The sequence below is a fragment of the Oryctolagus cuniculus genome, chromosome 18 (assembly GCF_051225735.1).
Source record: "Oryctolagus cuniculus isolate XC-2025 breed Fujian yellow rabbit chromosome 18, ASM5122573v1, whole genome shotgun sequence".
Lineage (NCBI taxonomy): Eukaryota > Metazoa > Chordata > Mammalia > Lagomorpha > Leporidae > Oryctolagus > Oryctolagus cuniculus.
The window spans coordinates 63,385,058-63,411,337 of NC_142884.1; the positions used below are offsets into that span (position 1 = coordinate 63,385,058).

Sequence of the window (26,280 nt, forward strand, 5' to 3'; positions counted from 1 at the left end):
GGGGAAAGCTGTGAAGGTTTGTTCCCAGTGTTATCGGGCTAAGGAGCCCATCTGATGCTGAGCAGAGAGGATTTTCCTGGTAATCTCCCTTGAGGTGAAGCCCGAGACCACCTGTTAATTACTGGGGCCTGAGCAGGACTCCTGGTGTGAATCCTGAGCTGCTTCCAGGGTTTCTGAGTTGCCCTGGATACTTTGTTTTCCTTGGGTACCTCTCACCCACACAGGCTAATTTCTTTTTTTTCAATCTTTTCAATTATTTATTTATTTGACAGGTAGATTTATAGACAGAGAGAGAGACAGAGAGAAAGGTCTTCCTTTGCCATTGGTTCACCCTCCAATGGCCACAACGGCTGGAGCTATGCTGATCCGAAGCCAGGAGCCAGGTGCCTCTCCTGGTCCCCCATGGGGTGCAGGGCCCAAGCACCTGGGCCATCCTCCACTGCACTCCCGGGCCACAGCAGAGAGCTGGCCTGGAAGAGGGGCAACCGGGACAGAATCCGGCACCCCGACCGGGACTAGAACCTGGTGCCCATATGTGACGCTGGCGCCACAGGTGGAGGATTAACCAAGTGAGCCACGGCACCGGGCCCAAAATTGTGTATATTTAAGATATAGAACATGCTATGATATGTGTGAGAAGTCTTCAAAAAGTTCATGGAAAACGTGTATGATAAAAACCGTGCATGGATTTCAGAGGTTTGCTTTTGCATTAAACGTTTTGGTGGAGGCGTTTGGCATAGTGATGAAAATGCTCCTTGAGATCCAAAGCACCCGCCTACCTGACAAACCGGAAATAGCCTCCTTGCAAAGTGAATCTCGTCTTCCTCTGACCCATTCTCAGTATCACGTCCCATCCCTAGACCTACACATGGTTTTAACAATTGTTTGAGATGCAGACACACAAAGAGAAACATAGCAGCTTCTGTACCTCCCTCAGATGTCTACAGTAGCAGGGGCCAGGCTGGGCTAAAGCCAGGATCTCGGAGGGCAATCCAGGTGTGCCATGTCCGTGGCAGGAACCCAATTACTTGAGTCATCATTATGCCCACACCTGTACTGATGGGAGGCTGGAGTCAGGAGTCAGAGCCAGGAATTGAAACCAGGCACTCCACTGTGGGACCCTGGCTTTTTTTTTTTTTGACAGGCAGAGTGGACAGTGAGAGAGACAGAGAGAAAGGTCTTCCTTTGCTGTTGGTTCACCCTCCAATGGTCGCTGCGGCTGGCGCACTGCAGCTGGCGCACTGCGCTGGGGATCCTGGCATTTTAATCAGTGTTTTAACCACTAGTCTACACCCCCAGGCCTTCCTTCTGTCTTACATATAAGGGCACATCCCAGCATGCCCTGGAGTGCCAATTGCAGTCAAATCTGCCAAATGTTACTAATTTTCATTTGTAAATACGATAATACGTATGCAAGTGTTTTTGGAAGGTAAATGAACAAGGAAGAAATGTGTGTGTGTGTGTGTGTGTGTGTGTATAATTTTACATTTGACTGAACTGATGGGCCATGGCTTTACTTCACATAGATTCTAGATTCAAGATGGTAGGTCAAGTGAGAATTCCCAGTGCCATGCTAACCATTCAACTACTCAGGAAGTTAGAGATGTTGAGTCAATTTATCATGACTACATAACTCTACTATGTATTTTAAGGGAGTTCAGAAGATAATCTCTCCAAGTATTAAGAAATGCATTAACGAGAATGTTGCAATTCTTTTTTTAAGAAGTAGAGTTCCAGACAGAGATAAAGGTTTTCCATCTGCTGGTTCACTCCCCAGATGACTACAATAGCCAGAGCTGAGTTGATCTGAAGCCAGGAGCTTCTTCTAGGTCTCCCATGTGGGTGGAGGGGCCCACACACTTGGGCCACCTTCCACTGCTTTCTCAGGCCATTAGCAAAGAGCTGGATTGGAGGAGGTACAGCTGGGACATGAGCTGGTGCCCATATGGGATGTTGGTGCTGCAGTTGGAGGCTTAGCCCATTATGCCACAGCATCCGCCCCAGTATTACAGCATTCCAAGAGTCCAGAAGTGATCTTCTCTGTAAGCCAGGCGTGCTGGTGTGAGGCAGCAAAGTTCTGTGATTTCAATGAGGTTCTCGGGGGTAGAGACTTAGTCGCAGCTCACACCCACTGGAGGCATGGGTATGGCTATGTTCATCAGAGCTACTGTGACAATGCTTGGGCCAATTTGAATGTTAGGTTCTATTTCATAAGAGTAATGGAGAAAAGTTGCATCCCAGTGAACTGAAACCTGAGTTGAATCACAGTATTCATGATCTTGTAAAGTCCCAAATCTATGTAAACTTATTTTCACAGTTACTTAAATGAAGAGGAGACCAGATACCCTTGAGAGGAAGTAATCTACAATAGCATCTCAATTAGTGTCTATAAACCTTATCTTTTCCCAAGGAAATTGTTTTCTACCAGTAGAACTGGGAACTTGAGTGAAAGAGAAATAACTAGACATTTTGGAAAGTATTAGACATTATCTTTGACCTGATATTACATCCTAGGAGCCCAGAACACACTGTACTGCTTCTGTCAGAATGTGGGTTTTATAGAAGGGAGGTGATGGAGATTGGACCCAATTCTGTCTCATGGAAGCCTCAATGGGACTTTATTATATCTTCGATTCATGAATTTGTCATTGGGATATGTATCATCAGCAATAGAAAAACACCATAATGGCTCTTGACCTATTACATTAGAAAAGACCAAGTGGAAACCACTGGAATTTGGCTACCAAGAGAATTAATGAAGAGTAATCCTGCAACCCTGGAGGACGTGCACAGATAAGTGTCACATGAGTCACAGGAAAGAGGTAGAAGTATTGATTGCTCTCACTTCCTGGTGTAAGTCTTAGAGAATGTTGGTGGATTATCAGAAGCTTGGTAGGTGGGGACTTCCATTAAATCAGGTGTTCTAGATATGATAAATGTACTGAAGCAAGTGAACATAGCCTTAACAATTGATCTTTTCCCTCTGTCTCATTAAGTATAGAGCACCAAAGGCATTTTTGCTTACACTTGGTATGGGTAGCAATACACTTTCCCCACTTCGCCTGAAAGTTGTGTGAACTCTGGGACCTTGAGCTGCAGTTGAATCTCTAATCATCTGATTAGACCAAACACAGCCAGCCAGTCCCTGACGTTAATGACTTTGTGCTGGTATCATCTGGAGAACAATGACAGAGCAGACCCTCTGGATCCTTAGGCAAGATTCCCATGTGCGTGCTAGTGAATGGGAGGGGTATCTGTAGAAACACAAGTCCCAGGAAGGTGTCTGGTGAGGGGTGGGTTCGGTGGTTTCATGCTCTTAGGCTATCTGCCGTGGTTTGCATCCTCTACTGCTGAAAAACAAGCACAGCACTGAGTGGGGCTGCTTTGCAATCTGAAGCCGGCACTTAGCCCATTTGGCGGTGTGGCCCGAAGTCGATTACTGGGTATAGCAGGTGCTGTCAGGGCCTCACCCCTGATTCCTCCTCATTACTTAAGGAAAACACTGAACTTCCTGAACCTGTGTTCTTTGCCTCAAGGCATTTATGATGGCTAGAACATGCTTTGTAGCCTGTTAATCGGGTGTTTTTATACACTTGCACAGTGGTGCTGTATGAAGTCTCACTTGGAGAAACGTAGAGCTCCTGAGGTCCGAGATCAAGGCCGGGTCCTCTTGGACGAACACTTTGTTGAGGAACAGCTTTCAACGTGCCTTCAGGCCCTATGGACACTGCATGTTTAATGATGGCATCCCAGATAACCACTCAACCTGAGCTGCCAGGCTGTGTGGTGTGTGATTGACCTGACTATGTAGTGGGTATGGTAGCCTTTCAAGTGAGAGTGGATTAAGTAGGTGTTTCTCAGTTGACTTGAGGGTACATTTAAAAGTTCATGGAAGGAGGCGGTGCTGTGGCAAAGAGGATAAAGACAATGCCTGTGATGCCAGCAGCCCATATGGGCAACAGTTTGAGTCCTGGCTGCTCTACTTCTAATCTCGCTGGTGTACCTGGGACCACCATGGGGGATGTAGAGGCTTCTGGCTCCAGCCATTGTGGCCATTTAGGGAGTGAACAAGTGGATGGATGGAAGATACCTCTCTCTCTAACTCTGCCTTTTGAGTAATTAAGCAATCTTTAAAATAAATTCATGGAAAATGGAAATACATGCTATGTGTATTTTAGTGTAAAAAATTAGAAGTTCATGTATGAGTTTTTTCAAAAATTGTATAAAAATGTTATGGAAAAACTATGAATTTCAAAATGTTTTCAAAATATTTTTTCCTGAAATACCCAACTTGTAATTAAAATTTCCATGAATTTTTTGATGTATTCTCCTGTGACCTCAAGGGGGAGGTTCCTGTGAACAACTGATGTAGGGGAAAGAAATGGGTGTGTAATTACTACTGGTTTTGTATGGCAAATTTGTATCATCCCCAAAGGGGTGATTTTTACTGGTAGAAATACACTCAACATGGCCTGACTTTAACTTACAATTTTCATTTCTTTTTTTTCTTTTGACAGGCAGAGTGGATAGTGAGAGAAAGAGACAGAGAAAGGTCTTCCTTTTGCCGTTGGTTCACCCCCAAATGGCCGCTGCAGCCGGCGCACTGCAGTGATCTGAAGCCAGGAGCCAGGTGCTTCTCCTGATCTCCCATGAGGGTGCAGGGCCCAAGCACTTGGGCCATCCTCCACTGCACTCCCGGGCCACAGCAGAGAGCTGGCCTGGAAGAGGGGCAACCGGGACAGAATCTGGCACCTCGACCGGGACTAGAACCCGTTGTGCCGGTGCCGCAGGTGGAGGATTAGCCTAGTGAGCTGTGGCGCCGACCTATAATTTTCATTTCATTGTCAGCTGCCACTGAGGAATGGCTAGCCCGCTTGCTGCAGCCCCTAGTCCAGTACCATATCCAAAGGGGGCTATTCAGATCCTGACTGTATCAGACTGTGCCATCATGGAGCAGAAGTAATTTTGAGTCTGAATTTGCTCTCCCTGCCTGCTGCGTGTCACCAGCTCCATGATTCTTAGATTCACCCAAAGCCTTATTTTTCATCATGGTGTGTCAGCCCTCACGGTGCTCACACAGGAGCTCACTCTGTACGGAAGGGAGTAAGGCCATGAGAACAGCACATGAGGTTGTTGCAGTCTCCTGGAAGCTGCAACAGAATCTGAGGAAGAGAGTTTTGACTTTGCAGCTTCTGTAGCTGGAAAAGCAGGGACGCTGGGTAAAAGCCCACCAAGCTCTTCTTGCGGTTCATGCAGGATGTAGAATGGCCTGTTGACGATGCTGTTACAGTTCCATCTATGACGCTATCTTGTGAGGCTGTGCTGTAGTCCCATGGGATGTAAGTGTGCTCTGAACTAATGATGAACACGTGATTGTGTATCAGTCAGAGAATGTGTAAATTGGAGAACCAAGGGGAGGGACGAGGGGTGGTATGTCTCAGAGTAAATCAGGGATCCATTCAAAAGGGTTCGCTTTCCCTGTCACTCAGGGTTCTGTGCAGGAGACAACAATCTGTCCAGGTATTTTATGCAGATAGGGCTTTAACGCAGGTGGTTAGGAAATTACTAGAAGGGTGGAGAAGTGACAGTAAGGAGTCCTCTCAGGAGCCGCTGAGATTAAGGAAATCCCTGGTAGACACAGTTTGGGGACCAGAGAGTTGAAAAGAAACAGCTGGACTGGTGAGCGCTTATGGACTGTACTTGGAACACGTCCCATCTCAGAAACTCTGGGATCTGTTGTTGTAGAGGCTTAGTACCAACAGGAAGATGGCTTCTCTCTCAGAACAGTTTATGCCTCACATTAGAGGCTGAGCCAACTCGCCTATGCATTTCAGACTTCTTGGGCCATTTGACAGTTAGGTGGAAAAGGGGTGTTCCTGTAGCAGGTACTGCTGTAAAATAGCAACAAGGTGCGAGGAACCTGGAGGATGCTTGGGGGTGCTCCTTCCTTTGCTCCTGAGATAAAGTGCAGTGAAAGACTATCAGTGTCTCAAATCCATCAGCAGTGAAGGTTTTGATCAACACACTGGGTAAAGAACCTCGATCAGCTGAGTGGCAGAATGAAATGGAAGAGAACCTGGGAGAAGGAAGGGAAAAGCACACTGTGCCATTTAAAAAAAAAAAACATTTATTTATTTGAAAGTCAGAGTTACACAGAGGAGAGGCAGAGAGAGAGAGAGAGAGAGAGAGAGGTCTTCTATCCAATGGTTCACTCCCCAGTTGGCTGCAGTGGCCAGAGCTGGGCCGATCTGCAGCCAGGAGCCAGGAGCTTCCTCCAGGTCTCCCACATGGGTGCAGGGGCCCAAGGACTTGAGCCATGTTCTACTGCTATCCCAGGCCACAGCAGAAAGCTAGATCAGAAGCAGAGCAGCTGGGTCTCGAACCAGCGCCCATAAAGGATGCCGGCACTTCAGGCCAGGGCGTTAACCCAGTGCGCCACAGTGCCGGCCCCTACACTACACCTTTGTAACCATTTGCAGATGGCTGGGCAACTTGTGTCCGTGCACCTGCTAGGTCTCACAGATGTTGATGTCGCCTAACAAATTTTCCTTTTCTCCACTGTTTTAAATTGTGTATGTTAGTGGTTGTTAGCTTTCCAGTTGAGTCTGTAGGTGACAGAATATTGAACAGTGACAGAATCCGAGAAGATCCTGGATTTGTAGTCGGATGCAGAAACAAGATGTTCTCTGCTTTTCTATTACCAGAAGAAGAAAGGAAGGAGTGCTTGAATCCATTTGAACATTTTCCCCTTTATTTGTAAGACAGCAGAGACAGAGATTGATCTCTCATCTGCTATTTCAGTGCCCAAAATGCTCATAACTGCTTGGCCTGCTGGGCTGTTTGGGAGTCCAGAATGTGGCTTTCCTTGTGGGTGGCCAGGACCCCAGTACTTGAGCCATCATCTGCTGCTACTTTTTTTTTTTTTTTTTTTTTTTTACAGGCAGAGTGGACAGTGAGAGAGAGAGAAAGAGAGAGAGAGAGAGAGAAAGGTCTTCCTTTTGCCATTGGTTCACCCTCCAATTTCCGCTGCGGCTGGCGCACCACGCCTATCCGAAGGCAGGAGCCAGGAGCCAGGTGCTTCTCCTGGTCTCCCATGGGGTGCAGGGAGGTGCCATCTCCACTGCACTCCTGGGCCACCATCTGCTGCTTCTTACAGTGAACACCAGAAGGGAGCTGGAATGGGAAGCAGAACCAGGACTTGAACCCAAGCACTCTGATAGGGGATGCAGGCACACCACTGACTTAACCACTGTACCAGATACCTACCCAGGAATGTTTTTAGATCGGGTGAGGTTGGTTGCATGATGTAAGAACTTCTTTCAGGAGTGAGGTGAGAAAAAGTAGGAAGAAAACCTCCCGCTGATGTGGAGCAGTCAAAGGGTGGTGTTAGCCATCAGCCTTTGTCGTCTTCATCGGTCGCCCAGCGTCTGAAACTCCTCCGATGCTCTGGGTTCTGCTTGGTTTCTGGTCTCGCTGCAGGCAGTCCCTGCCTCTAGGTGGACAAGCAGAGTGTGCCAGTGGTCGCATTCACGGCCCCACCCCCCTCCCACCTGCCTTTGGTGCTCTTGCTGCTGGAGGGCAAGTGCGTCATCTCGACTCCAGGGATGACCCCTAGGGTCAAGGACAACATGCCCACAAAGTCGTCTCCCCACTAGGGGGTTATGTTCCTCGGACAGCAGAACGGCTGCATCATTGAGAATGTTCCTGTCGCCTGCTTGTATTTCTGTGCATTCTGAATTCTGTTCATTTTTTTGTCAGCCTTGGTTGATTTCCATCACTTCCCACTCGGAAAACCAAACAGTTCAGTGATAGGAAGAAGCGAGCACTGGACTCTTAGACAAGTGCCTGGTTTGGAACCAGGAGCTGCTGACAGTTGGTAGTGATGTGCTCTGGGGCCTGTTACTTATCTTGTTAGGAGTCATAGCTCTCTTGTATGTAAAACAGAAAATTTTCCATTTCAGCCATTTAGCATAGATTAAATGAGCTAATATGTGCGAATGTTCATAGACCTGTGCCTGTTAGAACATCTTGTTTCATTGTTTAAGTAAGTGAGATATTCAGTGTTTGAACAGAGTAACGGTGTTTTTATTGTAGTCTGTGACTATATTTAATATGCTTTTATTAAAATGTCCCAGGAAAAGCGTATGTTGTGTTTCTTGCTCCTGAAAGTATGTGAGGTTAGGGTGCTGCAGTTGGCATTTCTGAATGTGAGTTTCCTTTACTTTTTGTTCAAGTATTTCCTTAGCATGCAGTTCAAGTTTTAGAGGGTAATCCTGGAAACTTCAGAGTTGCAAGATGTACATTTACTGTCTGCTTGCTGTTGGAAAGTATAATAAAGTCGATGACTATTTTGATGAATATGCCATTTGTGACAAAAGGCAACTTGTCTGTTTTCTCAATTAAATTGCTTTACTCAAATGAAAAAAATGCTGTATGTAGAAGGTATAGATAATCATTAAGTGAACGCCCATCATTTACCCATATATGTCCATCATTCCGCTGAAGTCACTAATTCCTTCCAATACCTTCTTCCCTTGCCTTTTCCCTGCTGTGTGCATTAACACGGGCTTGGGATGATGTGTGACAAATTGTTGGCAGAGACAGCAGCAAACTGAAGATGTTTTTACTTTCTTCATTTCTTTGTAGTTTGAATTTTTTTAAAAGATTTATTTACTTGAGAGACACTGGGGGCAGGAGGAGAGATGGAGAGAGTGAGAGGCAGAGAGATCATCCATCCATTGGTTCACTCCCCCAGTGCTTGGAACAGCCAGATCTACACCATGCTGAAGCCAAGAACCAGGAACTCCATCCGGGTCTCCCATGGGTAGCAGGAACCAAAGCACCTGGGTCATCATCCACCACCTTCCCAGGTGCATTAACTGGAGGCTGGATCAGAAGTGGAGCAGCTGGGGCTGGAACTGGCACTCCAGTCTGAGCCTCTAGCATCACAAGTTAAGGCTTTAACTGCTGCACCACAATGTCAGCCGCTATAGTTTGAATTTTTTTGGAAATGTGCATTTTTTCCCATTTAGGAAAAACTAACACATTAGAAAAGAAAAATAAGAACCATATTACTTGTATTGGAGCAGTAGAAATTAACTAATGAGTTGGAAAACATAAATAAAACAGACTTATTAAACATATACATTAAGCTTTCAGAAGCATATTAGCAACAATTATTTAGACAATGAGTAGTTTCTCTAGTTAATTGCTCTGTGTGATGTGTGGTAATTAACAGAGTAGGCCCTGTGGACGTTGAGTGTAGTTTGAAACCCAGCTTCAGCAGTTAGTAGCTGTGTGACCTTGAGCAAACCATGGAACACTTTCATGTCTCAGTTTATGCAAGTGCGAAAGATGGATGGTATAGAATCAGTCTCATCGATGGATCAAACCAGGTAATAATTAGGGAGGACAGTGGGGCATAAATAGTATGTATTTATAAGAAATGGGAGTCTGGGAAGTGTGATTCAGCCTCACTGAATAGATACATTGCAAATCCGTTCCCCTTTTTGCTCTATAAAAAACTCTTACTTCGTGGAAAAGTCTGTGACCTTCTGATATACTCATTTAGCTTTAAGGGTTTACATTCTGCTTTCCATTGCCTTTATTAAATAGCCTCAAATCCTTCTATTTTTTTTTTTTTTAAATTTGAGAGTCAGAGAAAGTGGTCCCATCTGCTGGTTTATTCCCCAGATGCGTGTAAGGGCTAAGCCGGGGCTGGAGCTGGCAGCCAGGAGTGCAGTGCAGATCTCCTATGCTGGTGGCAGGAGCCCAGTTACTTGAGCCATCACCACTGCTTTTCAGTATCTGAATTGGCAGGTAGTTGGAGTCTGGAGCTAGGGTTGGCAATTGAACCCAGGGATTCTATGTGGGACACTGGCATTGTTTAAACCACCATGCCAAGTGCCCATTCCTTTAAAAAACATTGAATGGGTGCCAGCGCTGTGGTGTAGTGGATTAAGCCATTGCCTGCAGTGCTGACAACCCAAATGGATGCTGGTTCAAGTCCTGGCTGCTCAACTTCCTCCTTTTTTAAAAATTTTATTTATGTAAAAGAGTTACAGAGAGAGGTAGAGACAGAAAGAGAGGTCTTCCTTCCGTTGGTTCACTCCCTAAATGGCTGCAATGGCCGGAGCTGCGCAGATCCGAAGCCAGGAGCCAGGGTCTGCCACGTGGGTGCAGAGGCCCAAGGACTTGGGCCATCTTCTACTGCTATCCCAGGCCATAGCAGAGAGCTGGATTGGAAGAGGAGTAGCCGGGACTAGAACCAACGCCCATATGGGATGCCCACTGCACCACAGTGCCGGCTGCACAACTTCTGACCCAACTCCCTGCCAGTGTGCCTGGGGAAAGCAGTGGAAGACGGCCCAAGTACTTGCGAGACCTGGAAGACACTCCTAGCTCCTGGCTTTGGCCTGGTTCAACCCAGCCATTTTGGCCATTTAGAGAGTGAACCAGAGGATGGAAGATCTCACCCCTACTGCCCCCTGCTTTGTGATTCTGACTTTCAAACAAACAATTCAGAGGCAAGCATCTGGCCTAGAGGTTGAGATTCTATTAGGATGCCCTGTCCCACACTGGATTGACTGGGTTCAGCTTATGGCCCTGGCTCCTGTTTCAAGTTTCCTTCTAAAGCAGGCCCTGGGAGGCAGTGATAATGACTCAAGTAGTTAGGTTCCTGCCGCCCAAGTGGGGTGCCTAGAGTGAATTACTGGCTTCTGACTTTGAACAACCTCACTACCCACAGTTGCAGGCATTTGGGGAAGTGAACTAGCAGATGGGAGCTCTCTATTTGGATCCCAAATAAATATTTGTTTTTTTAAAGTGAAATGTATGGATTGGGAGTTGTGGTTTAACCACTACTTGGGATGCCCCTGTCCCTTCTCAGAGTGCCTGGGATTCAGTCCTGCCCCCACTGAATCTGCCCAGCTCTGTGCTAAAGCCAGCCTGAGAGGCAGGAGATGATGGCCCAGGGACTTGAGTTCCTGCCATTTGTGTGGGAAAGCTGGGTGGAGTTCCAGGCTCCTGGCTTTGGAATAGCCCAGACATGGCCGTTGACGTTTGGGGACTGAATCAGTGGGTGGAAGATACCACTCTCACTCTGCATTTCAAAAAATTGAACAAACTGATTTTAAGAACTGCAGTGAATATGCAGTGCATTATGGTTAGCTGTGTTCACTAGAACTTACTCTTCATAGTCTTTTAAAAATGAGCAACCAATACTCTGACATTACTAGTGTAGACTGGTGTTTGGGAATTTCTGATCTTGATTGTTGAGTATGGGCAGCTGGTGTGGACTGATGTTGGTTGTAGTGATTGGTTATATTTTTTTTCTTGTAAGATTTTCATGTTAGAGTGTTCTCCAAGCATACCAGTGAGCATTACTATAGGTCTTCCTGTAATCCGTGCACAAACAGTAGATAAAGGCAGCCTACAGTCAAAGATTTCCTCTACAAGTATAGAGGCTGGTTACAATGGGCTGGTCAACTGGTTTAAGAGTGCACCTTGTGGGGCCAGTGTTTTGGCATAGTGGGTAAAGCCATTGCCTGTAATACCAGCATATCAGAAGGGCACTGATTGGATTCCTGGCTATTCCATTTCCCATCCAGCTCCCTGATAATGACCCCGGGAGAGCAGTGGAAGATAACCCAAGTGCTTGGGCCCCTGCACCCATGTGGGAGACCTGGAAGCTTCTAGCTCCTGGCTTCAGCGGGGGGCCAGGCCTGGCCGCTGCAGCCATCTGGGGAGTGAACCAGTGAATGGAAGACCTTTCTCTCAGTCTGTGTCTTTAGAACTCTTGACTTTCAAATAAATGAATAAATCTTTTAAAAAAAAGTATACCTTGTGCATGAAATATAAACGTGTGTGTGTATAATATTTGGATTAGAATATTTCCAATAACTTCATTTGACTGCTTAGGATCTAATAAACTGGGCTAGTAATTTGCCTATGCACATGGCTTTATATACATGTTAGAAGTGTTATTGTAGTGGTATTATCTACATAATGTGTGAGAATTCCATTAAATCTAAAAATCTGTTAAACAGTGTGTGAGTTGAAGTGTTTTGTTCTGTTTTTGCTTAAATGATAGAAAATGGAGAGTGCCTCCTGTATAACTTATTTTTCTATGGGTAATATGTGGTAACATCTTACTCCATGGGTGTCTCACTCCATTTGTGTGAAGGTAGGCATTGTTATTTATATTTTGATTATTTAATTAGTTTATATTCTGGGGTTTCTCATTTGTGTTAATTTTTCCTTTACTATTTTAAAATTCATTTTTCAGACTGGTGTTATTCCATGTGTAAAAACTAACAGCTGTTACAGCTTTGTTGTCGATTAGGCCTTTCGTTAGTGTTAAACCTTTTGTATTTAATGCTGTTTGACATGATTGTTGATTTTGTTGATACTAAGGTAGGAACTCTGGCGCTTTTATATTAGTCTGCTGTGCCTATATCTATTCTATTTAACTTTTTGTGTGATTTTATAGGTGCTTGGGCAAATCTTGTTAAATCCCATATAAGAATTTTTGTTCTTGGGTATTTAACTTATTTATATTTATTTTTAATTGTGTGTCCGTAATACTCTGTTTTCAGAACTTTGTTCTTAATACTTTTGCTGTTTTCCATTCTTTGAAACATGAGCTGTGTATTCTTCATTTCTGTGTCAGTAAGTGTTCTAGAAGTGATATTGTCTAATTCTTGGTCAGAAGCATTTTAAATTTTTTTTTTTTTTTTTTTTTTTTTTTTTTTAGTTTCAGAGAAGACCGATATAGTAGTTGAAGCTGATTGCTAATTGGCAGCATTGTCTGGCTGCTGCTGTTAATGGGCTAGTGAGAAGAGTCTAGGACTCTTTCCCCGTCTTCACTCTGGCCAGCTATTATAGGAACCCACCAGGGAAAACATCCATTTCTCCAGCTGAGAATACTGGCAGGAAACCACTGAAGGCTTTTGTTTTTTCTTTTAAAAATTTGAGGTGGGGAAGGGGAGGGAAGAAGGAGGGAGAGAAGCAGAGAGAGCTGGCATCTGCTGGTTTCCTTCCCAGATGGCCCTGGAGGTGGTGGCTGAGCCCAACCAGGTTATTACCAGCATTGGGAAACTCCATCTGAGTCTCCACTAGTGACAGGGACCCAACCACTTGAACCCTCACCTGTGGCCTTCCAAGGTGCATAATATCTGTAAGGTGGAATCAGGAGCAGGGTTGGGCCTTGAACCCACACACCTTGATAGGAGATCTTGGATCCCAGTGGGTGGCTTACCTGATGGGCCAAATGCCCAGCTTCAACTTCAGCTTTTGTACAGACTTGTACCTTTAAGTGAATAAAAACAGATGTATTTTCAGATCATGATGTGTCTGCTGTTAGAATAACCATCCTCCCTTGCATTGTTCATTGAAATTGAGTAAAAGTGTGATGGAACTAGAAAGGTTTAAAGAAATAAAGTGAAAATAATTAAAAGCAGAAGCTTCCATATAAAGACAAATTATAAAATAATGGGTTGCTAGTTCTATGGTCAGGATAAAACTGGGATCATAGGAAACTGCCTCAATGTGAATTTTGAATTGTTTTCAACACAATGAATTTCTTTTGAAAGTGCCATTAATTTATCAAAAAGTCATTCTTTGCATCCTTCGATCGTATTAAAACTGTGATATGGAGATTATTGCTTCTTTGGTCGACCAGAGAAAGGAAGAGTTGAGATATTTTTTATTGAGTTTTATCTTGAGCCAGGTTCTGGCCACGTCTTCTAGGAGATATTTAAAGCTAGAAGTGCTTGCTCCATTGATGACAGAGAGTGTTGCATTGACTTCCTTAAATAACTCAAAACTATGAACGAAACACAATATATTCATTGAAGACACCATGACAGTCACCACATATCCCATTTGCTCATATACAGCATGTATATACAGCATATATATTCAAAGTCACTTGTATCTTCACCAAATCTATCACCATTCATTGACCTGAAGAGTCCTGAGATTAAGATTTTCTTTGCTAACCAAGGCGTATGTTTCTACATTGGAGTTGGTTTGAAACAATGCAAAATCAAGAGAAAACCTGTAACCACTGATAAGTAAACAAATGGAGAATTGACTTACCTGGAAGTTGGGCTATTGGGCAGTTTGTTGCCTACAGGTGATTGTCATTTTTCTAAAGCTTTGCAAACCATTGTAAGTGAAATGGTCCACTTGCTGCTTTTGGCCAGGGAAAATGACCAAAATGCACATGCAATGCAGGACCATGATACGACATGGTATTTTGCATATTGGTGGTGACCTACTCAAAGGTTCTTCAGTTTGTTGTCTTCACCCCTCGAAGGAAAGTTTATAAAGAGTTCATTAAAAATTAAATTTAGAATGTCTTTGCTCATGTCAAACATTGTCATCAGTAGTTCAGTATTTGTAGATGTGGGTTGATGGTTCTAAATAACTTGTATGGTCTACTGGTATATTAAGTGCTCATTCTTTAATACCACTACATGAGCATCATCCGATAGGACGGACTCTCCAAAGTATATTTTAAATTAGGAACTATCTGGCCACGGAATTCTGATTATTGGTAAATTCACTTGAAAACAATGACATGGGGCATTGTACATTAATCACTGGAAGGAAACCACTTGGAAAGCCTGCTCAGCAGTAGAGAAAATCATGGATTTTGATTTGGAACCATTAGAACCTCTTTGGATTGTAGCCCAGTAGGAAGAAGGCAGACACATGGAAGAGAGTTTCAGGGTATTTACTCCACAAACAACACACGCTTCCAAGTTAAAGATGCTTAAATGTCTATGTATTTTGGGGAGCATCCTCAACTTGTCCTTACTATCAAATGTGTTAGGTAATTTCCCTCTGCAGTTTAGTATCAAAAGGACTGAAGACAGAGGGCAGTTGTCAGATACCAACGTCAGTCCACAAGGGAAACAACCACATGACAGACAGCTGGGATCCCCTCTCTCCTCTTCTTTTGTGCCCAGTTGGCTGCTGTAAATGAGCAAATGGGGTATGTGGTGACTGTTATGGTGTCCTCAATGAGTATATTGTGTTCATAGTTTTGAGTTTTTTAAGGAAGTCAATGCAACAAAGCTTGACAATGCAGACAGAACTGTTAAGTGGCTGATAAGTTGTTTTTTTTTTTTTCTAACTTGTGATTTCTCTGGGTAGCAGTAAAGATTCTGGAGGGTGTGGAGTACCTGTTTCTGAAAAAAGTTGGCAGACGAAAGATTTCCAAGCAACGACATGAACGTGGGTTTGATGTAGTTAAAAAGAGGGAAAACCAGAGTGACTGCCAGTATTTGCAACGTCTCAGGACACAGACATTTATTTATGTTCCATTGTTGGTGACATAGCACGCAATGTCACCCAGTGCTGGTCTCTGGAGGGGAACCGACAGGTACCCAGTGTGAACTGTAGTGTGATGGACTGTGCCAGAAGTTTAAGGAGAAACACATGATTTCTGGATTGTTCCAGTATCTAATTAGATGCTGAGTAGTGGGAGAATGTTGAATAATACGAGCAGGGGAAGAAAGAATTTCAGCATGTCTTTTGTTGAAATTCAATCCCCTCGTTTCCTCCCCTACATTCCCTGCAACAGTCTGAAAACTTTTCAGTCACTTTTTTTTAAAAGGATACAGTGAATTTTATCACAATCTTGTCAATCAAAACCACATGTGCTTGCTCCACTGATGACAGAGAATAGCAAAATCATATTTGTTGAGACCAAAAACACAGGTAATAAATAACAGGAATACCATGTGAAATGGAGTGTTCTTTACAAAGCAACAGCGAATGTTGCCTAAAAATTAATTTGAAGAAAAAAAAGAACTTTCTGAAGAGGAAGCCATAGGAAGCCTCACTTGGGCTACAGTGATTTTTTCCCCTATCGGATCAGTTCTATTTTTCTGTCTTGGCGAGAATGCTTCTGCAAACTTCCCAGCGTAATAAAAGAGAGAATTCCTGGGAGCCGGGCAGCCTCAGCGATGGAGCACCCTTCTCAAGTGTGGACTGTGGTCAAGGCCGGGTTGCCGAGAAGGGATCTGCTAACTGCTGACCTCAGGCACCACATTTGGACCAATGCCTGTTTTTCTGAATAAAGTTTTATTGAAACACATTCACACCCATTCATGGACATGTTGTCTACAGCTTCTTTCATGGTACAGCTGCACAGCTGAGTGGTTGTGGAATAGACCGAGAGGCTCACACACCCTGGGACAGTTAGAATTGGACCTCTTTCAGAGCTTAGCCAGCCCTTTCAGCTGATTCTGGGCATTGGGAGAAAATGCAGTCAGCAACTGGCTCCTAGGGAAGAGAATTAAGAAGAATCTGGTAACTTAAGGGACATTGCCTTCTGATTCTGGGGCCCTGATTCTGTTGTTTTCGTGGTATAAGGAACACTAATGCTGAGTATGTGGAGAAGGTCACCCCGTCTCTCGAAGCCCTCTATTTCATGTTGCTGAAATTATTTGCTGTTGGGTTTGGCTTTGGAGAGTAGCCAGAACTTGCCTACCTCTTCCCACATCTTGACTTTGACAGGGGCCTGGCTGCCACCTAAGTGCATAGTAGCTGCCTCCAGGAGCCCAGAGTTCTTGCTGTGACATCCTCCTTGTGGGATGGTTTGTCCTAGCATTTGTATCCGGGGCTAGTTAAGCACCCGTCACAGCCTTGCTTTTTACAGAGTGATGAATGTGAGGGTGTCATTTTGTCTGTTTCTGTTTTTAGCATAGGAACCCGTTTGATTTTCAGAACGCTATCAATTTTAATATGGTTGAGCACGGAGAACAAAAGAAATGTAATGGTATCTTGACCGAGATCTTTGATCACTTAATTGATGAATTAAAGGCTCTCAAAGGCCGTGCACCAGGCGGAATGCTTCAGATTTACCGGTAATTTTAGAAGTGCTTTGTTATTAGTTCCTTATTTCCAGCCGTCCTGCGAAAGGTATTTGAAAATGTACATTAAAGTCAAGCCAAGCTGCCTCTCCTCTCCGACGGCTCCAGGCTTCCAGGGAACTTTGCTGGGAAGGCGATGTCAGGGTATTTGGAAAGGTTAATTCATCTCAAGGTGATAGGAACCAGGTTGTGTCCATGTGAACTGAAAGAATGAAAGGAAGAGGAGGACAAAAATGAGACACCAGAAAGAAAAAAAAATGGAGGCGATCTAACTAGAGAAAGGAACCATGGAATGTGTGTTGCCTGGGGCCTTGGCTTACAAGACATCAGGCTGGGGGCGGTTAGGCATTTTAATGGTGGTATAAAAGGCCTCTGCCCTGATGAGGTATGTTCAGGTGATTAATGCTCCCTGCCGGCCACTGCATCCTTATGGGGAAGTATGGAGATGGCAATGATTTTAGCAGGCTGCTTTGATTTTGTGTTTGGCTGATCTGAGAAGCCTGAGACGGCAAGGCGGTTGCTCAGTAGCCTCTGCCGGCTCCAGCCTGTTTGTCTCTCTGAATGACAGAGCATCTTTTGGATTTACCCTTGTGGCTCAGGAAATGGGCTGAATCTGCTGCGTCCAGGGACTTCGGTGCGTCTGGCTTGAGTCGTCCGTGTATCTGGGTGGCAGGATGATAGAAGCACAGTTCATCATTGCACACGTTCCACTGCCCAAGATGCTGAAACTGTTTACTTGAGAGCAAAGTAAACTAAAGTTTAATTTGGGGCATCTTTACCTGATTTCAGAATTTTAGTACCAAAATGCCAAACTGTGAGCCAAAGACCTGTGTTCTGGTGCGGTTTTGTGAGTTCATATTCAGAATTTTTTTCCCAATATAGATTTATTCAAAAGGCAGAGTTACATAGAGACAAGGGCATTGGTTCCCTCCCCGAATTGAATGAATAGCAACAGCAGGCATTGGGCCATGGCTGAAGCCAGGTGCCCAGAACTCCATCTGGGTTTCCCATGTGAGTGGCTGGGTCCAAGGTCTTGCGCTGCCTTCTGGGGCGCATTAGCAAGGAGCTGGGTGGACAGTGGAGCACCTGGGGCTGGAACCTGTGCTTGTATGGCATGCCTGCATCATAGACGCTCAACCCGCTGCAACACGGTGCCGGCCAGAATTCCTCTTCAGTTTGTGATGTTCTGGTGGCTTAGTCTCTTAAAGCAGCTGTATCAAAACCCCACAGGCCAGGTGCTTTGTAAACAAGAGAAATTGATTTCTCCCAGCTCTGGAGGCTGGGAAGTATAGGGTCAAGCCAGGTTTGAAGTCTGATGGGGAAGGGGGGGTATACTATCCTCACCTGGTAGAGGGGGCAGGAATCAGTCTTGGGCAGTAATCCCATCCCATTCATGAGGATTCTGCCTTCATGACCAAATAACTCCCAGAAGCTCCACTTTCTTCTGCAAGAGGGGTAGGATTTCAACATGCAGATTTTGGGGGTCACAGCCACTCCAGGTCTAGTAGATGGGAGAACAAAAAAATCATGCTGACCAGTCAGTGGCAGGACAGCTCACCACAGAGCCTACTGGACCACTGGTTTTGAGAAGGCCTACGCTTGAGGCTGTTGTGATACTGGGGAGGAGAAAGAAGTGAGCCAAATGGGGCTTGCCCTGACCCTTCTAAGATAGCTAGGACTTACCCTTGGAAAAGACTTTAGATTGGGACCTGAATTGGAGTTGTGTTGCAGATGAGGTTATGTCCAGGATGGTGTGGAGCCTTAAAAGCAAGGATGCATTCCGTGGTGTTTTGAGTATTGTGTGCCAAACACGATGTCAGGCACTGGAAACACAGCAGCAAAAGACAGGTTGGGGAAGGCACCCAGGTCTAAAGGGCCAAATGCAGTAAACCAACAGACAAGCCAGCTAGCTGCTCACAAAGGCACGGTGATGAACGGTAGTAGGACTCAGTTGTCACCGGGAAAGTGTCAGAGACATGATCTCTGAGCAGATCCTTAATAAAGTGAGGGCTGAGGGATGGAGGAAGGAGGGCAAAGAGCATTCTAGAGGCTTGGCTGTGCTCTACCTCTCCTGGAGTGAAGGAGAAGGTGTCCGGGCTGGATCACCCGAGGTTTGCAGGGGCATGGGTAGGAGGTTGAAACTCTCAGGGAGTGACACAGGAATCCACTGTGAGTTTCAAGCAAGGGGGTGGTGGGATCTACGTGACATTGTGGAGGACAGTTGCCGGCTGCCATGTGGACAATGACTGAGAGGCGAGCCTGGGGAGGGGAAGGTGCTCAGGCTAGAAGTGGCCCTGGTGCCTGAAGTGAGGGAGCCCGTGTGGACCCCGTGTGCCTCTGTGGGCTTTGGTGTTGAGGTTATACTGGTCTTGTAGATGAGTGGGCGTGTGTTCCCTCCTGCTGATGGAGGAGATGTGAAGAATGAGTGCTACAGCTTCAACACCATTTGTCCTCACCACATTGTGTTTGGTCCCCACTGTGGTGGTGTCGGAAGGCGGAGCCTGGGGGAGGTGTTTGGGTCATTGTTGCAGTTGATTTCTCAACAGTGTTGCAGTGGATTCCTTTCTGAGAGGAGGAACGTGGTGGGGGCAACAGGCGCGGAGTCACCACACAGACTCCAGGAGTTGGGTGAAAGCAGGCCTGAGGTGAGCAGCCCGCAGACTCGTTTATTTGAGTTAATACAACAGCTTATATAGCCAAGACCAGCCAATCTAGTCAAGGGGCAGTCTATGCCCCAACCAATCACAGCCTGTTACCAGGCAGTTTCCAAAGCCATCCAATCACAGCCTGTTGCCAGTCAGGCTCTTGTCGCCAGGCAGTTTCTGAAACCATCCAGTCATGGCCTGCCGTCAGTCAGGCTCTGTTGTCATGTGGTTTTCTCTGTTGTCATATGGTTTCCGAAGCCATCCAATCACAGCCTGTTGCCAGGCAGTTTCTGTTGTCAGCGGCCATTTTGGCATGACCTTTTCACCTCAGTGGCCATCTTGGCATGAACTTTTCACCTCATTCCACCACAGGTCATGGAGGTGGAGTCCTCAGCAACAGACCCATGCCCCTCTTACGGACTGGACTGCCCCTCTCTGGGCACTCCGTTAGTTTCCACGAGAGCAGGTCGTTAGAAAGCCAGTTGGGCTTCGTGGCTTTCTCTCAGTTTTCTCTCGCACCTGCCGGCTTGCCCTGGTCCTTTCTGACAGGAGCTCAGGTAGTCGCAGGCCCTCTCGGGGTGTGGCCGCCTGGTCCTGTACTTCTCACCCTCTAGAACTATGAAGCAAAAGAGACCTCTTTTCTTTAAAAACTGCCCTGCCTCAGGCATTATGTGATGGCAACAGAAGACGGAGTGAGTCTGCGGGGTTCATAGGTGAGTGTTGGGTAGAATTTACCAATGAAGCAACATGGGCCTGGGCTCCTTCATGGGAACGTTTCAAGTAATTTGCTCTCTTTTTATAGATATGCAAAGATTTCTTTGATTCCTCAGTCTTTTTTGATATTTGGGTCTTTATTGTCCTTTGTCCATTTCATTAAAGTTACATAATCTGTTGACAGCCAGCTGTTCACAGTATTACCTTAACATTTTTTAAAACGGGGCCGGTGCTGTGGCATAGCGAGTCTGGCTGCCACCTGCAGTGCCAGCATTCCCTACGGCTGCTGGTTCGAGTCCCGGCTGCTCCACTTTGATCCAGTTCTCCACTATGGCCTGGGAAAGCAGAAGATGGCCTAAAAGGGAGACCCGGAAGAAGCTCCTGGCTCCTTGCTGGGATCTGCCCAGCTCCAGTTGCAGTGGCCATCTGGGGAGTGAACGAGTGGATTGAAGACTTCTCTCTCTCTCTGCCTCTGCCTCTCTGAAACTCTGCTTATCAAATAATAAGTAAATAAATCTTTAAAAAATGTTTTTAAAACAATTTTTTGATAAGATTAGTATCAGTGACTCTTCAGTTCTGATGGTAGTAGTTTGAATTTTCTGCTTTTTTTCTTTCATGGACAGTCAAGTTGAAGTTAATAGTTGCCTTCATCTTTTCTAAGAAAAAGCTTGTGGTTTTATTGAGTTTTATGCCTTTTTTATTCTCTATTTCCTCTCCGATCTTCATTATTCCCTTCTCTGATTATTTGCTAGGTTTTAGTGTAATTTCACTTCTTTTACCATTTTCTTGATGTGGAAGTTCAGGTTATTGACTTGAGATGATTTGTGTGTAATAAAGACATTACTAGCTATAAATTTTTTTGAGTACTGCTTTAGCTGCATCTTCTAAGTTTTGGGAATGCTGGTTTTGTTGTCGATTTATCTCAAAGCAGTTTCTAATTTTCCTTGTAACTTCTTCTTTAGTCCATTGGTTATTTAGGAGTATGCTGTTTAATCTTTACACAGTTTGGATTTCTAGATTTTTTTTTGTTGTTGCCGAATTTAAATTTAATTCTATGTAGCCAGAGAACATAGTTTTTGTGATTGCTGTCTTTATGTTGGCTGGAGTTGTTGTATGGGGCTGGCATGTGAGGTGTTAGGTGAATGCTCATGTGTAGGTGAGGAAAGTGTGCATTTAGGTGCCGTTGAGTGGAGTGTTCTGTAGATGTCTGTTTAGTGTGGTTTAGAGCATTGTTCAAACCTCTGTCCTGGGGATGTTCTACCCATAATTGAAAATGTGGCTTTGAAGACTTCCTCCTCTTTTGTTTGAAATTGTCTACATTTACTTCTATAAAATGAGAGTTTTTGCTTCTTGTGTTTTGGGGCTCAATTATTAGGCATATATGTTAATAATATATTCCTAATAGATTGCTTCTTTCATCACTATGAAATGTCCTCTTTCTTGAATAACATATACTTTTTGTGTTAGTCAATTTGCTGTGATGTTAGTGTAGCTATTCCACTCTTACTGTTGTTTGCATGATAAATCCTTCCCCATTATTTTACTTGAAATATGTAACTAAGGGGTTTCTTTTGCAGAAAGCATAGTTAACATATCTGAAAATTGAGTCTGACAATCTGCCTTTTCCTGGATTTTTAGTTCATTCGTATTTAATGTTAATATGGTTGGAATTAACATCTGCCATTTTGCTTTTTATTTCTGTGTGTTTTCCATTTCTCTTTTCTTCCTTGTGTTCTTTTGTATTCAACTGATATTTTCTAATGTAGCATTTTAATTGCATTAGTGACTTCTAAATTTGTTTATTTTGTTAGTGCTTGCTCTGGGGTTTAATGTTATATATCTTATCAATCTACTTTAGATTTGTATTGGCTTTAATTCAATGGAATATAAACTTTACTCTTAAATTAGTACATTGCCTCTTTTTGTGCTGTTACTATTACATGTTATGTCTGCATGTTGTAAACCCAATAATATGTCATTATAGTTATTTAATCCTGTTTTTAAAGAAGCTAAGAAAGGGCAAGTACAATTTATGGAGCTTGTTAGATTAGATTTGTTAGTTTGTTAGTTTTCTGATTCTGTTGATTTTTTACTGTGGATTTGAATCACTATTTCCTTATTTTAATGTAGGTTTGTTCCCGTCTGCCTCCTTTGTGCTGTTACTGTCAAATACATTGCATTTTTGTTTTATAGACCTAACAATAAAATTATATCTGTTTTATGCAATTGCTTTTTAAAATCAGTTAAGAGAAGAAAGATGCTGTTATGTTACCTTTGCAATTCCCTACGTAGTTCCTTTACTAGCACTTTGGTTTTCGTGTGAATTTGAATTACTGTCTGATGTCACTTGTTTTCAGCCTAAAGAACTTCTATTAATATTTTTGTAAGGAAGGTGTACCAGTAGCAAATTATTCCAGCTTTTGTTCATCTGGGAGTATCTTTTTTAATTTAAGAATGCATTTTAGATTTATTTATTTGAAGGAGGGAGAGGAGAGAGAGGAGAAAGAGAGAGCCTTTGGTTTGGGTGACAGGGACCCAAATACTTGAAACATCATTGCTGCTTCCCAGGTGGATTAGCAGGGGGCAGGATTAGAAACAGAGGTGGGAGTCAATCTTGGGTACTCTAATAGGGGAGCCAGGCATTCCAAGGGGGGGCTTGACCCACTGTTTCATAGTGCATACCACTTCCTTTATTTTTAAAGGATGTTTTTGGTAAATATAAGATTCTTGTTTACTTTCAGGCCTCTGGCCTCCTATGTTGCTGATGCAAAGTGGGGCCGGCTCTGTGGCATTGTAGGTTAATCCTCTGCCTGTGGCGTTGGCATCCCATATGGGTGCCGGTTCTAGTCCTGGCTGCCCCTCTTGCAATCCAGCTCTCTGTTATGGCCTGGGAAAGCAGTAGAAGATGGCCCAAGTGCTTGGACCCCTGTGCCCGCATGGGACACCAGGAAGAGGCACCTGGCTCCTGGCTTCGCATCGGCGCACTCCGGACTTTGCGGCCATCTGGGGAGTGAACCAACAGAAGGAAGACCTTTCTCTCTGTGTCTCTCTCTCACTGTAACTCTACCTCTCAAATAAATAAATAAATAAAATCTGTAACAGAAAAAATGAACATAGTAGAGTTACCTTGTACATGAGGTGTTGTTTGCTAATATCAAGATGCTTTTGTTAATCTTTGAATTTCAACAATTTGATGATGAAGTACCTGGGTGTGGACTACTCTGATTTTATCCTGGAGTTGACTGACTTCTTTGGGTGTAGATTGTATTTAATCCAGTTTGAGAAGTTGTCAGCCATTATTTTCTAGAATTTTGTTTCTGTCTCATTCTCTGTTATCTCTTCCTGGTTGTCCATCGTGTGTGTGGGCACACTTGCTCATGGCCAGCATTGCTCTGACTTGCGTTTTACATTTGCATCTTTCTCTGCTGTTCATAAGCTGTTACCCTCTCTTGACGTGTGCAGGTTCTTGATTCTGTCACCTCTGCTCTTCAGTGCCTCTAGTGAATATTTCATTTTGGTTATTATATTTTTCAGCTTAAGAATTGTCAATTGTTTCTTTCCAATAGCTTATTAATATTTTCTACTTTATGAGCCATTGTCATTTTACCTTCTAATTCTTAAAGACTGGTTGCCTTTAGTTTTTGAACATAGTCATCTTGGGTGTCATAAAGTTTTTTATCTGCACAATCTACCACTATAGACTCCTGAAAGCGTTTTTTATTGCCTAATTTTCTCCTGTGCATGAGTCTGACTTTCCTGTTTCTTTGCATGTGTCGTCATTTTTTGGGAGGAACAATTCCAGTAAGGGAACAACTCTGGATATTGACCCCGGCCTTTCGGTGTTTTTGGCTGTCATCTGCTTGGTCCTTTGTTTGGTGATGTGGTTGAAATAATTAGGCAGGATCTGTTTCTCTTGTCGTGAACATCTTCTGATGGCTTTGCCAAGATTCTCCTCTCTCTATTCCTCTAAAAAAAAAAAATTCTTGTACCCTGACAAAGGGGTTGTCTCTGTCTTGGAGCAGATGATCGTTCAGGGCAGAGGTCGTGCTTCTGAGGTTACTGCCTTGGGGGAGCAGTTGAGGGCCGTGTTCAAGTCCGCCTCGCACCTGGCTCTGATGCCTTCTGAGTTGCTTGGGATGTACACATAGCATTCCATCCCCAGACTTGACTAATGCTAAAAGACCTCCTCTTGGATTTCTTTTCTTAGTTCTACCTAGTAAGCTATTGGCTTCTCTGATAATTTGCTTGTGTAATAGAACAGCCAGCCTGCTTTTTTTTTTTTGACAGGCAGAGTGGACAGAGAGAGAGACAGAGAGAAAGGTCTTCGTTTGCCATTGGTTCACCCTCCAATGGCCGCTGCGGCCGGTGTCCTGCAGCCGGCGCACCGTGCTGGTCTGATGGCAGGAGCCAGGTGCTTCTCCTGGTCTCCCATGGGATGCAGGGCCCAAGCACTTGGGCCATCCTCCACTGCACTTGTGGGCCACAGCAGAGAGCTGGCCTGGAAGAGGGGCAACCGGGACAGAATCCGGTGCCCCGACCGGGACTAGAACCCGGTGTGCCGGCGCCGCAAAGCGGAGGATCAGCCTAGTGAGCCGCGGCGCTGGCCCAGCCTGCTTTCAATGGTTCTCCACCACAGTCTGCACTGTCTCCAGCAGCACCCACAGGCTGGCACAGGGGTGGAGTGACTGAGCCCTTCACCTGCCAGAAGGGTGGCTTGCTCTTGGGAAGCATTTTGCATCTCCGCTTTAGTCTCCTGTTTGCCTGTTTTTACCCTGAGTGTGATTTTCCCCTTGAGATGAATCACATATAACCTATTCCACATAAAACCCTGCAAATTCCCTCAACTTTGACTCTGCTGCTCTTTGCTTTATTTTATGCATTCATCTTTTACAAATGTGTTTGTATCTTGCTTATTTCTTTTAACTCCCAGATACCTGCCTACCTCTAACCACTTACCATCCATGGTAGTGTCAGGGCCTGGCTTTGTACTCAAGTTGTTTTTGTCTCTGTTTCAAATAAAAGTTTTCTGAGGGTGTCTGAGGTCTCCCTTGCAGAATGAATTCTCAGAATTTCCGTGGCACTTCAGTCCAGTTTCTGTCCTTACTCTGCCCTCAGCTTGGTTCATTCCGCATCACCAGAGAAGCATGGCTGCCACGTGGCTGACTTTGAGCAGGGGTTTGAGGGTCCTGGTGGGTGAAGACCTTGCACTAGTTGGGATTATCTGCTTATGCTCACTCTTTGTAAGTGTGCCTTCATCAGCCGGGGATTTCTCCCTGGCTGCTCTTCTCCTTGAGCCCAACCTTGTTGATGGCTCATAGATGTTCCCTCTCTTCTGCTTTCTTGATTCTTTTGTCCATATGTTCTTCTCTTGTCCATTCCAGGGTCCTCAAACCTTCCTCTCTTGCCGTCTACTTTTTTCCCCTCCTCCTGATAATTTTTAAAAAATTTTTGTAAGATACATATCAAATTAACCTTTTGGAAGGGCGTCATTCCATGACAGTAAGGACTTCCACACTGTTACACACTCTAACTGGAATCATGACTCCAGCTTCCTGCTAATGCACACCCTGGGAGGCAGTGGTAATGGCTGAAGTAGTTGGGTTCCTGCCACCCACGTGGGATAATTGAATTATGTTCTTGGCTCCTAGCTTTGGCCTGGCCTAGTCCAGCCCTGGCCATTTGTGGGGAGTATACCAGTGGAGGGGAGATTTGTCTGTATCAAAGATGGCCCAAGTACTTGGGTTCCTGCCACTCAGGTGGGAGACCTGGATGGAGCCGCAGTTCCTTTTTCCTGGTTTCAGCCTGGCCCTGTCCTGGCTGTCGTGGTCATCTGGGGAGTGGACCTGTGGGTAGAAGGTATCTCCGTCTCTCCCTCTATCTCTGACAATCTTCTTTTCAAATAAATAAATCTTTTAAAAAATCGCAGGTTTACAGAGCAGCACTTGCATCCATCAGTTGCTACATGCTAGCCAGTTGATAACACTTGTTTAATCATCACAGTAGCCATGAGAACAGGGATTACAATTTTATAGCTA

The 26,280-nt window shown here is 44.6% G+C and overlaps 1 long non-coding RNA gene across 23 annotated transcripts in view; it reads left to right on the forward strand.

The window, feature by feature from the left end:
* The window catches only part of LOC138846800 (uncharacterized), a 773,267-nt gene that overhangs the window by 60,435 nt on the left and 686,552 nt on the right, over positions 1–26,280 (forward strand). For 2 of the 23 annotated variants that reach the window (XR_016225379.1, XR_016225382.1), the window contains one exon: positions 4,518–6,105. The exons of 13 other annotated variants lie outside the window; for them this stretch is intronic. This is a non-coding gene — a long non-coding RNA (uncharacterized LOC138846800). Of the gene's footprint in view, positions 1–2,317; positions 2,338–2,709; positions 2,735–4,517; positions 6,106–6,940; positions 7,345–11,609; positions 11,835–26,280 lie in introns of those variants that run through there. 8 more of the 23 variants (XR_016225381.1, XR_016225378.1, XR_016225377.1 and 5 more) reach the window with 8 other exon arrangements.